We start from the raw sequence: 17,213 nt of genomic DNA, 5'->3' as shown, positions 1-17,213 counted from the left end.
CAATGAAGAATTCTCTCATTCATTCACACACACACACACACACACACACACAAACACACACACGCACACAAGCACACACGTAGCCATGCACACATACTCACAGACCTCCCTCTAGCATTTTGCACATGCACACACTAATATTCACAAGCCCAACTCTGAAACACACACATTTAGAAAACGCACAAACATGCGGCTACTTAGTCACAGAACCCCCCTCGAGCCACACGCACACAAACACTCACACAAACAGGCCCACCTCCAACACACCCACGCACTTTGACACACAAACACGCACCTACTTAGTCACAAAACCCTCCTTTCTCCCCCATCCTCCCCCCTAAGACGCACTCACAATACTCTCACACACACACACACACACACTCACATACACACACACACACACACACACACACACACACACACACACAGAATCACAGCAGTGTGCGAACCTCTGATAAGACACAGGGCGCTTCAAAGAGACAGAAGGATAAATGAGAGGCGGTGTGTGGATGATGGTGGATGGGAAGCAGGCAGCGGACCACGCCAGGGGGTCCAGGGACCAGCAGGTTGGAGCGCTGGAGGTAAGCTCTCTGCCCTGAGCTCTCTGCACTAGGAAACTGCTGCTCTCACATCATTTTGGAATCGTCCAAATGATTCCCTGTGTATTTCTGTATTGAAGTTTAAAGTTGGCTGAATCGAAACAGACAAAGTAAAAATTAGAACCTTGAAAAATTGTATTTATTTTATCTAATAATATATTTATATACTTTTTTAGACCGCTCATGTTCATCAGTATTTCCCTTTGTCCATGCGTGTGTGTTCATGCATGTGCCTTTTTTTTTTAAGCATGCATTTGTGTGTCTGTGTGCGTACATATGCGTTTGTATTATGGTGAGTGTGTCTGTAGGGGTCTGTACGTGCCTAAGTTTGCATCACTATGGGTGAGCTTGTGTGAGAGTGCATGTGCATGCATATCACTGTTTGGATCTGTTTAGGTGAGTGTGTGTGCGTAGGAATGCCTGGTTCCCATATGTGTGTATGGGTGCTGGGGCGTGAAGTCGTGTAAAGATGTGTTAGAACCAGAAGGCCCTGAAGCTCATTGTCCAGATGTTAGCGATGAGCTCTCATTTAGCCTCACGTAGAATCAAGTAGCTGTGACAGCTACACGCAGCTACAAACGTGCTCCCCCTGGATTCTGTTGAGGCTTCCTTGAGCAAGGTGCCAAGAACTACATGGTCTCAACAAGCTGTCTGTAGCTTTGCATGGTTAACACTGTCTGTGATTGTGTGTGTGTGTGTGTGTGTGTGTATGTTTGAAGAATCAGTCCCCTTGTTGTCCCAGCCTCTTCTGTTCATCCGCACGACGCCACCATGGGACTCGATGTATGTGTTATGCTGTGAACGCCCACACACCCCTGTATCCCCTTTAATAGAAATATGAGTGATGCTGACAGCTCAGACTATTTTTTGCGACATCGGGTTGCGGCTGTATTACTCACATAAGAGCACGATACATATAGCACCGGTCACCGTGTAATCACCATGTAATCCTCATTTGTTTGAGGATATTTTAAGACAGCTGGTCGTCCTATCTCATGCCACAGGCTCTCCAAAAAGCACATCATTTTGGTAGCTAAAGGTCTCTTGGGATGGAATATAATAGCATGTCAGCATAGCAACCAGTATAAAATAAAACTCACACCAAACAATTGCTAAATGACAGAAATAACTATAAGTAGTAATGTTTTACTTGGATAATTAAGAAAACATGCTGACCTCGAAAGATGAACAGACAATAAATTATTTAGTCAAAATAGATTGTTTTTACATGCTGGATCTTTGGAAATATATTCATTTGTCTTAAGTGCCTTGCTGCTCCGTTATGTGATCCTTGTAAGGTCTGTGTACAAGTTGGAATACTTCCATGCTATTAAAAGGTTATGGGATCATTCATGGTAAAATGTCAGTCCCTCTTGACCTCGGCAAGACATATGTTCTGAAAAAGTTTCACCCTTAATCAATGTCAATTTCGGGGAAATAAGGAGAAATAAGGAGAATATTCGTATCCATCTTCTCCTGGTCACGCTTCGAGGAGAAAAGCACCAGCCCCTAAACCCTGGCCTGGCACACACACAGCCTCATCTCCCCATATCTCCCTCTCCTCGACGTTCACCTGACAGGACTGAAATAGGACAAACCACTCACAAAACAAGTAAACAAAAGCAAAGCAACCCCACAGAAAGCCAAACTGCATTGTAAGTAGGACCCCGATAGATTTCCTTTTGCAGAGTAAGTAGCCATTTGCCCTTCAATGTCGCATTTTAAGTATGTAATCAAGTCCAGAGTAATTGAATACGTGGACAGCATGCTGTGCTATGCAATGGGTTGGGGGTGGGGGAGCTGTGAGTTTATGAGGGGTGGGGGCTTGGGGGTGAGAGCTGTGAGAATATGAAGGGGGGTGTGGGGGGGGGGGGGGGGATGTAACCTATATGAAGGCAGAAAGATGGGAAGGGAGGCACGGTGTTATTGCGTAGAAGACTTGACTAAATAATATGGATGGTAACTGGAGAGGAGGGATGGAGAGAGGAGAGGAAACAACCAGAACAAGAGAGGAGGGGATGAGAGAAAGGGGGGTGGGAGAAAGGGGAGAGCAGGGGTGAAGACACGTGTGAGAGAGAGGGTCGGGGCTAGGTGAGGACGCCCCTCCACATCTACAGTCCTGTCAGATAATGAAGAGGAGCAGGTGGGGGAATAGATTCTGTCACAGTCTAACAGATATGAGGGCTCGCCAACGTGTACAAATGTGGGCTCACACATGCGTGCACATGCGCACACATACACACACACACACACGCACACACTCTTACACACGTTGTGCGCCAGCAGAGCTGCCACCGTTGTGACATCACTAATTCTGAGGATTGAACATTGTGTGGGGGTCTTTTTTAATGGGGTGTGTGTGTGTGTATGGTGTGTGTGTGCGTGTGTGTGTGTGTGTGTGTGTGTGTGTTCTTCAGAAAGTGTTCTTGGTAATTATCTTCCAAACAGTGTGCCAAGTACAAAACTGTTTTACTCATAGGAGAGAGCGAGAGACAGAGAGATACAGAGAGAGAGAGAGAGAGAGAGAGAGAGAGAGAGAGAGAGAGAGAGAGAGAGAGAGAGAGAGAACGCTAAGAAAGTGAGTGCATTTAAAGGGTGACTGAGTCCGGGGAGGCGAGAGGGTTCTCAGGTTTTAAGGTTATGCTTTTTTAAAAACTATTCCTCGTTTGAAGTTTTTTTTCATTCCCCTACTTTACTTCTTTCTTCTCCACTCTTTTAAGTCATCCTAGGTGACTATCTCCCTCATTCTCCTCCCTACATTTGTCAGTTTCCATTTCTTGACTACTCTCCCTCCTCTCTGTCTCTCTCTCTCTCCCTCGGTTTCCATCTCTTCGCTCGAGATAAAGAGCTGGCCTGATGGATGGAAAGCAAACGTCAGCCAGCTCTCCACCCCTGCACTGCTTTTCTCCCCTCCGTCTCTCTCTTGACTCCCCTCTGTCTCTCTCTTTTCTCCCCTTTGTCTCTCTCTCTTCTCCCCTCCTCTGTGGCTTTTCTCCAACACAACAGAGAGCCAGCCGGTTGGAGGCTGTGTTTTTACACGCATGAACTCCAAAGAGCATACTTTAAGCTCCTATGAGACAAAAGTTGGGAGAATGCGTGAAGGACAGAACACATTCAATTGGACCAAAAAAAGCTGTTAATTAATTTGAGCGCAGAATGAAAAATGTGAGATATTTCTCTTAAATTAATCACAATTAATCTCCATAGTCAATTAACCCCATTTACATGCACACAATAATCCAATTATCTTCCGACTTTGATTGTTAAAATAATATTATCGGCAGCTAATATGCGGTTCTCAGAGTGATTCTAATATTTCTCTTCGTGCAATTTTAACAAAAGTGCTGATTGTTTCAATTCAGGTTCAACTATATAGGCTAAAACTCCTTAGTCATATACACATATTTAATGCTGAATAATATAATTATTACATGAGTCATTCAAATAAAACAATTATAAATATAAAACATTGAATGTCTCTCATCCCCTGCAGTAACTGTTGTGTCCATCAAACTGCTGCGTGCATCAAATGTCAAAACAATAAGCGCTTACGGCATTCAAGAAGCATGACTTCCAAGCCATCAGTTCCTAACGTGTATGAACGGTAACCGAGGTTTCAAAAAGGTTAGTAGGAGTTACATTGAAGCAAATAATAAAACATAACAGTCATGCCTGGCTTTAGAGCAATAATGTGTCTGCAGCGCTGGATAATGAATGAAAAAACGAACCGTTGAGTGGTACCACTCCAACATGAAGCACAATGGACTGGTGGACCGGGTGAAGTTCCTCCTCATGGTGTCGGCCTGCTAGGAGCCATGCTTTATTTCTACATCGTATTTTGACATATTCTATAGTGGCCGACATCATTTTTTGTTCATGTTTCTTCATGTTCTTTTTGTGATATGACAGTAGGAAATAAACAATTATTTTGAAATGATTAAAGGAAGCTCAGAGACTCATATTTTGAAGGGCATTAGGTTTTCTTGAGTGTCATGTAAATGCATTGACTCAGTATGTTTACATGCACAGCTAAATCCCAAATGTAGTTGATTAAACTTTCATCTACATTTACCTGGTTCATCAAGACAGGTCTACTGGTACATCTACAATGGTATGCCAAAGGCTCACGTGACCAATCCCTGATGAAATCTAGAACTAGAACAAAGTGTTTAACTCCCAAGGGCATTTTAAAGACGCTGATGATGAATGATGATGTCATTTGCATTCAGTGGAAAGGTTGGTGTGGTCAGAGATGGGCATTATTTTGATTAGGCCTGCTTGTACTTGAAATAGGTATTTATTTGTATTTCAGCAGGCAGCCCTGCCCTGAAAATACAAACCTGAAAGCATTTCTGAACTCGGAGCCAGGGGGTTCGTTCCTCCTTTGATTGACCATTTCTGAGGAGGCCTAGCTTGGCAGAACTGCTTTAGTGGGGGAAATCATGCATGCCAGCAGACTTTTGGTGGTATCTGTTATGGAAGTACAACAAAGCTGTAGTTAGAAAAAAAGGGCCATGTTCCCTAAGCCTTTTCTTTAGAGCCTAGGATTGAACGGTTTACATGGTCTGTGGGCTTTGGTGCAAAAATTCTGCGGTGGTCCAATCATTTATTGCTTTTTATTGTATTTTAGGGAGATTTAAAGGGCAAGTCACATGGCTTCTCATCTTCTCGGTCTGATCTTTTAAGTTCCTCTTAATATGATCTAGACTTTTATTGTCGCCCATTGATAACATTGGAGTGGAGAAGTTACAATGATGGCCCTGTGTGTTTCGCCGTCTGTCAGTTTGTCTGTCCGTCACACAGTGAACGCTGCACAGGCTGATGAGTGTGAGCCATCAGGGGAGTAGATGTGCTGCTCAGCTGTCGTCTCTCCTAATATTTAGTTTTGTTACCTCGCCATTCCAACATGGTTCACCAAATAGTTTTTACCTTACATAAATTGTCTTCTTGTGAATTTACGATGCAATTATGTAAAGAGCCAGTGAAGCCACTGTTTCAACAGGAATTCTAGCACTATGAGATTTAGGTTTAGATTTGGTTTTGAGAATTTTAGGAAAGAGGAGGGCGAGTTAACCGCATGGTTATGACCCACACAAATTCCGTGATGCATTTTTCATGTCCGTTTTGATTCATTTTCTTGGCGTAGCTCTACTGTAGAACTCTAGCGCTTCAGTTTCAATGACATTTGTATTATTTTAGGTTACATTTATATCCATTTTAATCAGTAATAATTTTTTGTTTTAGTTTTTTGTTTTACTTTGCAAATGTAGTAGTAGTAGTAGTAGAAAACTTTATTTTCCCCGTGGGGCAGTTGGGTTTGCGGCACGTCACACTTCATGACAGGACATTAGACATATGACACAAACAGATCCAGTCCATAAATCAGACACCGACAGACATAAGATTAAGAACAGACATCACACACTACAATACACTATACTCCCTTGGATACGACCAGATGGACATAGCTTATTTTGACCGATTTAAGGCTTTTGTGGCTTGTGGTACTAAAAGGAATTTGGATCTGTTCTGGGTCATAAGGGGTAGTTTAAAATGGGATGCCAGGGGGTGTGTATAGTCACAAACAATGTTATTGGCCTTTTTCACCAGTCGGTTTTTGTAAATGTGTTCAATGCTCGGTAGTGTGATCCCAAGTAACTTGTTGGCAGTTGTAGTTTTCTGATTGTCTTTTTCTGTGACTCATTGGCATTTCCGAACCAGCAGACAATACAGAAGGTTAAAACACTTTCAATAAATGCAGTACAAAACATTTGGAGCATTTTGTTATTGACATTACAAGCAGTTTCTTTAAAAAGTACATTCTTTGCTGTCTCTTAGTGTGCAAAATATCAGACCATGAGTCCCATTTAAGCTTGTTGTCCAGTACAATGCCAAGGTATTTGTAGTTTGTGACAATCTGAATGGTCTCCCCATTGATAAAAGTGTCGGTGGATTGTTGTGACTTTCTAAAATCGGGCTTATTGCACCATTCTAGAAAGGAGTCTAAAACTGGCTGTGTTGTCCCCATATTTAATAAAGTGCCTATTTTGTAAAGTGCTAGTGCAGGAATTTGTGTATAAAATAAATAGTAAAGGAGATAAAACACATCCTTGTGGAGAGCCTGTGGACTTTGTCATCGCATCAGACAGAAATGAGCCCACTCTGACCCGCTGGACTCTACTGTTAAGGAAGTTCATGATCCAATAAATAATACCTGTATCAAGATTGAATTCACTGGCTAAAATGTCTGCAAGAATATTAGGTTGCATGGTGTAATGTTGCTGCGTGGCTACGTTGAGTCTTTCCTGTATACGTGACAAGTTTGCAGAACACACTGCAATAAACAAATACTGTTACAAACATTGCATTGTGCCCGTCACCTCCCCTCTCCCCTTATCTCCCTCTCTTCTTCTGTCCCTTATATCTTTTCCTTATGTCTTTTCCTTTTTTGTTCCCTTATCTTCTATTGTCCTGTCCTGATCCTCTCTGTTTCTCCGCTTCTCCGGTACTCATCTGTGGAGGGCTTCAGGGGAGACTTGAGTGGAGTTGGCCTTGACAGTCTTGAAGGCCACCTGAGTTACCTCTAGTTACTCAACCTCTCCTGAGTAACCTCTAGTGCTCCCACTGATATCAGAAACACTCAAATACAAAGAGGTTGCAATTTGCAAAGGGGTGTGCACCCCAAACGGACGACCCCCTGTCCTGTGATGAAACTGCCTTTGAGCTGTGCCCTCTTCTTATTGATGAAGGTTGTTGGAATGCCCCTGTAGATGCATATCATGCAGCTGAACCGTATACTCTCAAAATATACAAAGTACACTTGACGTTTGAAGGGGGAAAAAAAAATCTTATGAGTACAGACCTCCGCAAGTCCTCCTCATGTCGCTAACTACCAACCTAACCCTAATTAACAAATCAAGTTTGTTATTTCAACAAGGCACATTCATTTGACAAAATTCAATAATGGATCTTATTCATACAGCAAATCCAAAGGAAATATATTCAAACCTGTAGCCTCAAGCTCCAATCTTCGACTTATTCAGTCGCAACCGAGCGGCACAGAACAGAGCTGTCTGTTCTCTGTATCCCCCTGGGGGGCGCGGCCCATGAACCCTCCTGAGTTAGACAACTTCACCAGCTTTATGTGACACTTAAATGTACATTCTAAATAAAATGCACTTAAGTGGAATAAAGAAATGTCGTTCTACCAGGCTGTTAGATTCCTGTCATTCAGCTGTAAGGGAATAGTCATAGCAAGCTGAAGATGGCAGTTCTTCCCTTCATGAAGATGGAATGTGGATTCTATTTCAATTATCAGTCATACTATTGAGTGTGTGAGTAGTGGGAAGAGTCTAGTATGCTTTTAAATTACGTTACGTTTTCAACGTAGGCTACCAGAAAAGTTTGACTGTATTAACACTTTAGGATGACTTATTATAGACCATAGGTTTTGTCCAGAAGCGAAGGGGGGAATTGACACTGTCTTGAGACATCTTGTTAACGGAAGTAGAGAGGAGAAGGAGATGAGGGGAGGGGAGGGGAGAGATAGAATGGATGAGAGGGAAGAGATTAGAGAGAAGAGTATTGAGATAATGGGAGAGGAGAAGGAGATGAGGGAACAGGAGGATAGTCAGATTAGAGAGGATAGGGAGTGAAGAGGAAAATAACCAGGGGATGAGGGGAGAGAAGAGGAGAAGAAGAGGAGAAGAAGCGATGGTGGTAAGGGGAGATGTGAGGTATTGTACACGTTTCAATGTACGTAACATTATGTTTTTATCTCTGTCGATGTCACGTCTTTTGTGCTTATAATTATTTTTTCTGATTATTCAACTTGGTTCCTGAAATATTCAGACTATATTCTCGGCATATTAAGATATTCTTCACAATATATTGTAATGTTAGACTTCTCTTCCCAAAACACTTTTTTCTCTCAACATTAAAGACATTATTCTCATAATATTATGACATTATCCTTGAATTTACGACTTTATTATCATAATATTATGACTTTCTTCTATTTACACTAACCATGAAACACTGTAGTAGCTTCTTGCTAAATCTAATGTGATATTTTGAGTGCTATAATACTTATAATAATAATCATACTATACTACCGGTACAATATATTCATGTATTGAAACATGTTTGCTTTTTCCCATAGTTTGTAGGCCTACTTTCTCCTCTAACAGGGTCCAATCGATTATAGATAACTTTTACATACACGTAAATGCTTCATGGTAATGGAACATTCATTCGCTATGACCCACTTTGCATCAAGTACCTTTGCATCACAGCCAAATAAACACGGTACGTCATTCGCATCCACCGCCACAGAGTGGCTTAATGCTATCTATCACTAGATTTTATTTAGCCAATCTTAATGCTTGGGTAAGTCACATGTCAGGATAACCTCCTTGATATCAGACCTCGTTGTTAATGTCATCATTACATCATAGGTTATAGTTCACCACAGTCTTTATTAGATAAAATCAGATTAAAATCAGGACCGGATTAAAATCCATCACGGATTTTTGGGGAAAAACAACAGTGTCGAGGAAGTGTCTGCATCCCTCCCACCTTAAACGCATGCTTTGGGGATAACAGCCCTGCTGTGGAGGTAAAAATAAACCAGGACCCCTGTCACTGGAAACATCTATAACAGAGGTGTGTCAGTCATTCAAAAGGGTTAATCCACAAAAAGCTCCTTGCCTTGTACCCTGGCACAGTACTCCAAGCGTGTGAAGACCAGCTGGACATCTTCAAGCTATCCCTGCTCCACCCTTGACCAATATCACCACTTCACTGCCTGGCACCTTGGAGTTTGCAGTTTGCAGTTTTACTACCGGCTAAGCATGTCTACAGAGAACACCCTGGCCCTCTATACTGCCCTCTCCTACTTTGACCAGAGGAACACGTATGTTTGGATGCTGTCTATTGACTATAGTTTAATGTTCAACACTATTATGCCCTCTAAGGCCATCATTAAACTCAGGGACCTAGGCTCAACACAGCCCTGTGTAGCTGGATCCTGGACTTCCTGGCAGACAGTGGGCATCACCTCCTCCTCCACACTGACTCACAGCACTGAAGGCCCCCAGGGCTATGTGCTCAGCCCCCTCCTACGGTCCTGTACTCTGTTCAAGCAAGGGTGCGTGGTCACTCATAGCTCCAACACATCATACAATTTGCTAACAAGATCAACTTCATTGGTCTGATATCCATTAACGATGGGAAGGCCTACAAAGAGGAGGTGAGAGCCCTGACATCATGTGCCAGGACAACTTCGATCTCAATGTTTACAAAAGAAAGGAGCTCATTGTGTTCTACAGGAAGCTGCAGGAAGGAGAACACAGGTGATTCACATCAATGGGGCCCGCAGTCGAGAGAGTCTGCAATTTCAGGTTCCTTGGGAAGAACATCAGCAAGGACAAAAAACTGTCCTAGAGCAATCACCTGACATCGTCACTACACAGCTAGACATCGGCTCTCTTTCCACCACAGGCGGAAGAGGTGAGAATCAGGATGGACTACAAGGTTCTCAGCAACTTCTGTCCATGGAGGGTATCCTAACTGGCTGCATCACCACCTGGTATGGCAATCGCACCGCCCTTGACCGCCAGGATGGCATAGGGTGATGAACCTGCATTGAACATTAGATGGACTGAGCTGCCAGCCACGCAGGACTTCTACACTCAGAGGCTGAGGAGGAAGTCCAGGAGTAAAACGGTACGAGAGCATTCCCGCCTAAACCACCAGGTTCAAGGATGGCTTTTTCCATTGACACAAATAATGTTTTTGTTGATGAACTAAAATATTTCATTGATAGATTCCTTCCCTACATGTGCCTTCGGGACATGAAAATGAGGATAAAAAAAACATACCTTCGACATTTGGTTGTCATGTTCACTAAACGTTAATAATTTTGTGAAAATACACTACTGAACAATCATTTGAAAATTCCCTACCTTGGTCATGTGTGACCACAGTCCGACATATTTGACAATATAGGATTGATCCCAGTCTAACAAATGGAGGTTTGGTCCATGGCTAACACATGGAGGTTTGGTTCCAGTCTAACACATGGAGGTTTGGTCCCAGACAAACACATGGAGGTTTGGTCCCAGTCTAACAAATGGAGAGATGGGTCAATTATCCTCAGAGCGAATGAACCTAGACACTCCATTTTGCTCTCTTACCGGGGCAACACCGAAACACACAGCGTCCCTGAAAATGATTTGCACCACATGCTTGAAAAGATCCACTACCAAATATATCTTGGGGTCGCATTCCTGTTTTGTTACCCTCTCATAGATTAGATAGTATTTACAACACATAGCCTTGCAGATTCTTCCGTTCACTCAAACATCCATATTCGTTTGAAAACTGAGGTATAAATATGAAGTCTAAAATCACAACCCTGCTGTAGATATTTCGTAATCGTCTGCGATCAAAATAGCACTATTTGAACACTTCTATCCAATTGGGTTTGACAGCCCTCTTGTTTACCAAATGATGTTAACATGTCCAAGTCATTCCTGCGATTGGCCAGGGGAGTGTTATAGAATATTCACTGAAGATATTTAGTATTTTGTAATTATATGGGAATATAATGACATTTCAATAAGGAGGGAATAGTTTGAAGCTATGTTTGAACAGGATTTTTGATAGACAATACTAATTTTGGTGATAAGACCCTATAGTGAATGCTTATCCTACCTGTGGTATGAAGAAGTTGGAAATCAGCAGAGAGACGAGGTAGGTGGACTAGGAGGGGAAGGGGAAGAGTCCCAATGAAGATCACAGTGAACCCGGAGCCTGGATGTGGGGGTTTAAAGGGGTGTGGTCTGCCCTGACAAATGAAAATGTTTGAAAAGTCGTATGGTGATGGAACAGGGGGGACGTAGTCCACCTGATTCAACATTAGCTGTAACTTCATGTGTTAAAAGTCCATTTTGTTTTGATTTTATGGACGTAGATAAACGTTAACATTTTAAATTACATTTTTCAGCCTACACAGGCCTGGTAAGGCCAGCAAAGCCGCATTTCTATTTTGCGGCTTGACAGCATGGGTTCCCTGTAAGTCTTATCAACCATGACAAGCCATTGCCAGCTGGGACGAGACCAAGCCCCCCTTTGACCCTGACCAGGAGGAAGCAGGTACAGAGATGGATGGTTGGTATCCTGACCAGTCCAGAAAATAAATCTTAGCCTGAGAAATGAATATGCCAACATGGTATCACCTTCAAATGGTGCTGTCCATTAAGATTAAGAAGCATTGCAGAGAATTCATTTCTGCCGGCTCGGCACCCCTCCTGTAGACTCAAACCTTCACATGCAACTCTCTTCTGCATTCATAAGTCGACTTCCCCTCCCAAGATCAATAGCCATGAGAAGAGCATGTTGATGCACAGGACTTAATGGGTCTGTCTACACGCTCCAAGGAAGAGATTAGATGCATGGAAGTTTCTTCCAATGTAATTTTCTGTTGAAAGTGTCAGACTTCAGATTTGAGTCAACTCTGCTGTCATAGTTACGAGGAGATGGAAACACAAGAGCTTAGCAGTTTTGAGATGCACATATGTATACCACAAGCTAAGTACTCTGTGCAGTGGATTGGAAGAGACGTGTTGCCTTGTGCCTCCTAGAGCAGGTATATTCTTAAATTCCATGCTTTATTAAACTCAACGGGAATAGCCTTGGACAGCTGTGGGGCAGGGGGCTGGGCAGATGAGGAGAACGAGAGAATGCACTGTGGAGGAAGTAAAGGAAAGCTGAGTCGAAACCAAACGTATACATGGCAGCAGGTGAAGCTGATGACGTCTGATGATGAAGTGCGATATTTACAAGGCCAAACAAGCCTCTAGCAACCGTCCAGAGATAACCTTTACCTCAGGCCCATCACAATGTTGTTACCCACATTTTAGTGAGAAATGGAGAGCAATTGTAAACACAAGCATTAGAAGTGAATTATCCTAGTTTAAAGGAAGGAAATTTCTCATTTTCTCAATTTCGAGAGCTGGAGATCTTCCATATTGAAAGGATTTATAGTTTGGGAAAAGTTCAGACATTTATTTATATGTTTCAATTTCCTTTATATTTAATTTTGTGTCTCATATTTGTAAAAAAAGACTACATTTGAGAGCCTAGTTGACGGTGTGTGTGTGTGTGTGTGATTCATTAGACAGAAATTAAAGTTGATTATGAATGGCTGTTAAACAGTTAAATGATCCTTTCTATATAGAGTTTATTTCCCCACCTAACTTGGGAGGGTGTGATAAGATAGGAAGTAGAGAATAACGGTGGGGGCCTGACTGGCATTGGCAAGCCCTCCAAAGGGCCACAGAGTCAGGTGGCTCAGAGGGGGGCTGGTGGGATCACTGGAGATAGGGCTGGGGAGAGGGCGGGGAGGAAATTAATCCAAGATGGGACTTGAGTGCTCTGCTGGTGTGGAACTCAAGGCGAGGTTTAAAAGGAAGGCAGTGGGAGAGGCAGAAGGGGGAGGAGGGAGGGGATAAAAACACAACAACAAACAAACCAATAAGAAAGGAGTGCAAGGAGTCAAATGAAAAACACATGTGTGTGTGTCCGTGTGTGAGCTAAATGTAATATACCTAACAGCCCCTCCCCGCACACAGACACACACACATACACACTCAGACACCTCCCCACCAGCTGCCCTGTTGTCGACGTCTTATCTGTTTCTGCCTCTCGCTTCAATTCTCCTCGGCTGCTCTTTTACCCACTCTCTCTCCTTTGTGGTGTTGATATTCAAAGCCCATGGTGAATTGTGTGTGTGTGTGTGTGTGGGGGGGGATTCAGAACAGGGTTGACTGTCTAATGTCCGAGCCTACTGTTGTCATGATCCGCTCCTGGCTTTCCATCCTACTACCAGCTCTGTACGGTCATGATACACTTCTTGCTTTCCATCCTACTGCCAGCTCTGCCAGTACTTTTCCTGATCACCTGCCTGCCACTCCAACCTCATCAGTGCAACCCCCTTCACGTGTGTTCCCTCACCTGATTTAAGCCCACTCTTTCCACTCAGTCTCTACCAGATTGTCTTTAGGAGCATGCAAAGCTCTCTAGTATTATTTCCCGGATTGCTTCCTTGGTTTCGACCCTGCTTGTCCCTGACCCCTCCTCATCGTCCTGGCCCCGGTAACCTCCTGAACAGCCTTCTGTCCCTGACCCCTCTGCCTGTTTGCCCCTTGTCTGTCTCCAGTTTGCTTGGATTCCCTCCCCGGAGGTGTGGACTATTCTTGTGTACCTTCTGTGGATTTTAAAGGTCCCATGACATGCCACCAGTTGTGGGCTGATTAGCCGTTACAAGCCGTTTTGGAAATCTGTCCCTTATGACATCACAGGTGGGCGTGTCGACCTAGATGTGTGCTGGATAGATCAGTCTACCAGCCAATCCAGTGGACTGTAGCAAACATTGCTCATCTATCCGTCACAGATCTAGGTGGACACGCCCACCTGTGATGTCATAAGGGACAGATTTCCAAAACGGCTTGTAACGGCTAATCAGCCCACACCTGGTGGCATGTCATGGGAGCTTTAAGACCCTGGACAATAAAATGTTGAACTGTTCCAACGCTGGTCTCATTCTGTGCTGTTCTTGGGTCCAACCTCACGCCCATTAAAACTGTCTAGAGAGAGGGTCTCCGACCTTTCTTTTATATGATATTATAATTTCTTCCAACACCTTTCCACAACGACAAATGACTTCAAGGTTTACTTGTTGCCTTCGAAGAAATTGGCCATTGGCTTTGTTTAATCCAAGCAAATAAATGTATTGTCTCCCTTGTAGAGCGGATGGGGATCGCATATGCTCTTTAGTGCATGTCCACCAATATATAAAATTGTAATACAATGAAATGTTCACTGTCACAGTTATACATTTCTTACAGTGAATAAACAGCTATAGAACATTTTCAAGAGTCGTGTCAATGTGAAAACAAGTGATACATAGATACATACTGATAGTCGTATTAGTGCTATGTTATTCTAGGTATTTAGGTTCCGTCATTGTGGATCATTATGTTCCTACTGGAGACTTGAATAAATGTTAACTTAACAATGTTAAGATGCAGCACACAATATAATCCAAACCATCTGATCCTCTTAAGACGGTGATCTGGATAGACGAGGAAACCTTGTTTTGCATGTTTTATTTAGCCGCAGAATAAAACGGCATTGTTAAAGCTCACAATTTCTCTTGTATAGATCTACATGTAATCCATAGGAGCACGCAATGAATGCAGCCAATACACAACACCCAAAGGATGGAGACACGATGGACAGACAGACAGACAGACAGACAGACAGTAGTGAGGCACAGAACAACGGCAAGCAAGACGGGAGGGGATAGTCCTATTTAATCAGGCATTCGTCCATTCTGGCCCGGATGCAGGAAGAGCATCTCTCTGTGGTCAAGGCTGCCGCTGCAGTCCCACGGCAACACAGGAGGATGAGAGGCGACTTTATTTACACGCCTGTGGATGATTCGCATGAGCCTAGGATAGACAGGCGATAATCAGTACAGGCTCATGGGCTGGACAGCCTCTCTCTCTCTGTCTCTCTCATTTCACCCCCTTAGTCGCTCTTGTACGCACGCCATCTCCCTCTATATCTCACTTTGTGCTTCCCTCTGTCTTTCTTTATATCTCCCTTGTCTCCGTCTTTCCCTATCTCTCGTTCTCCTTTCGCCGTCTATTTCTTTTCCAGTGCCTCTCCTTCCTCTGTCCTCAGTGGCTCGGCTTCGTGTGTCATCCTTACTTCGTCTCCCTTCCTCTCTCATGATGGTGCAGACACTGAATCAGGCCCGGTCATATCATATTACACTTTATTAGATATGCAATGTAGGAAAGTACATTTGTTTTCACATTTGCAGCACAATTGGCTGCACCTTAAAGTGTAAGTGGGCATTTTGGGCTGAGAGTTTTGTAAAGAGGGGGTGTTACCCCCATTGTAACGGTTCACGGCAACATTGTTATACTTTTCTTTAAAGCAACTCCTCGCTGTTGGGTACGATGGTTAAAATGAGGGATTGAGAGTGTAATGCCCCACACACCATGGCATCATGTGCCCATGACTCCTAACCCTCTCTTGGAGGCAGCCGGCAGCATTAACTGCTATAGTAATAATAACTAGAAAATGCATCTCCTGCAGAAAATGCGTAGAGTGCTGAAGTGCAAAATGAGGTTGAAAATATGTTTTAGTAAGGCCTCATATTTTAAGACTTAAAGGTCCCATGGCATGCTACTTTATGGATGCTTTAATATAGATATTAGTGGGCCCCTAACACAGTAATTCAGCCGTGGTGCAGAATTACAGCCACTACGAGCCAGTCGCACATTGAGCTTTCCCCTAACGCACCGTTTCGGTGTCTGTATTTTTAATGCAAATGAGAAGGAGAGAGGCGGGTCAAGGAGGAGGGTGGGGGTGTGGCCCTGAGCAGCTTGCGGCCACGGTACCATGCGATCTGTTTACAATGGATGTATCACAATGGCGAGGCGCCCACAGCAGGGCTCCAGACTGCAACCAATTGGTCGCGTTTTGCGACCAAAATTTGAGAATTCGAATTCAAATTTGCCCCCTTTTTATTTTTATTTTTTTACACGTTAAACGTGGAAGAGGCGCAACAATGAATCCGGAATCTGTAGCAGGCCAATGAGTGTGAGAAAGATAGGGAATGGCCACTGTAAGTGACTCATGTGTGGAGGGGGAGGGTCACAGAGATTATCGAGCGCGGGAAACCGGCGCAGGTCTTTGAGAAGGAGAACGATCTCAACCTGCCACTCGAACAATGAGCAAGCAAACAATCGGTTTGTTCTTCCGACCTGCGGCACTAGCGGCTAGTAGTGTGCCAGTGCCACAGCCTACAGAGTCGGAGGATGATGATTCAGAGGATTGTGTGGCTAAAAAGGGCCGAACCAGTCTTTTAGGGAAGACTGGCTGCGAGAATTCAGCTGGTTAAGGTATTGTAAGGAGACGAACTCCATGAACTGCGAATGTTGCAGTCGCTACCCCAGAACTGCGGGAAACACCAAGTTTGCCGACACTGCAGGTACTTCGCAGTTTAAACACAATATGCTAGTTAAATACAATCTTAGCCTCAAACATAGAGTATGCCGAGACATGTTAATAAATGAAAAAGCAACGCCACTGCCGCTTGCTTTTAGAAGACAAGAGGCTGTAAATCATAGCGCAGATGAGGCAGAAATTATGATGAAATTTAGCATGGCATACTTCGTTGCTAAGGAGGAACTACCCTTCACCAAGTTCAAAAGCCAGCTCGACCTTCAAAGGACGAATGGCTTAAAATGTAACGACACATACAACAACGATACAGCATGCGCACAATTCGTTGGAGTAATTGCGGATACTCTGAAGGGGAAGACTTACACGAAGATCAAGGATGCTCCGTATATATCAATTATGAACGATGGGGACACCGACGTTTCAACAAAGAAATGCAAAATCATATACGCAAGGATCCTCATCGAAGGGAAACCATGGAATATTTTGGTTGGCCACATCGAAGTGAAACATGCCCACGCTCAAGGTATGTTTTAATTTAAATTATGTTTAGATCACTAATTTCTGTAGCTG

This window comes from Pollachius pollachius, assembly GCF_949987615.1.
Source record: "Pollachius pollachius genome assembly, chromosome: 2".
In the NCBI taxonomy this organism is placed as follows: domain Eukaryota; kingdom Metazoa; phylum Chordata; class Actinopteri; order Gadiformes; family Gadidae; genus Pollachius; species Pollachius pollachius.
This window is presented reverse-complemented; position numbering follows the sequence as displayed.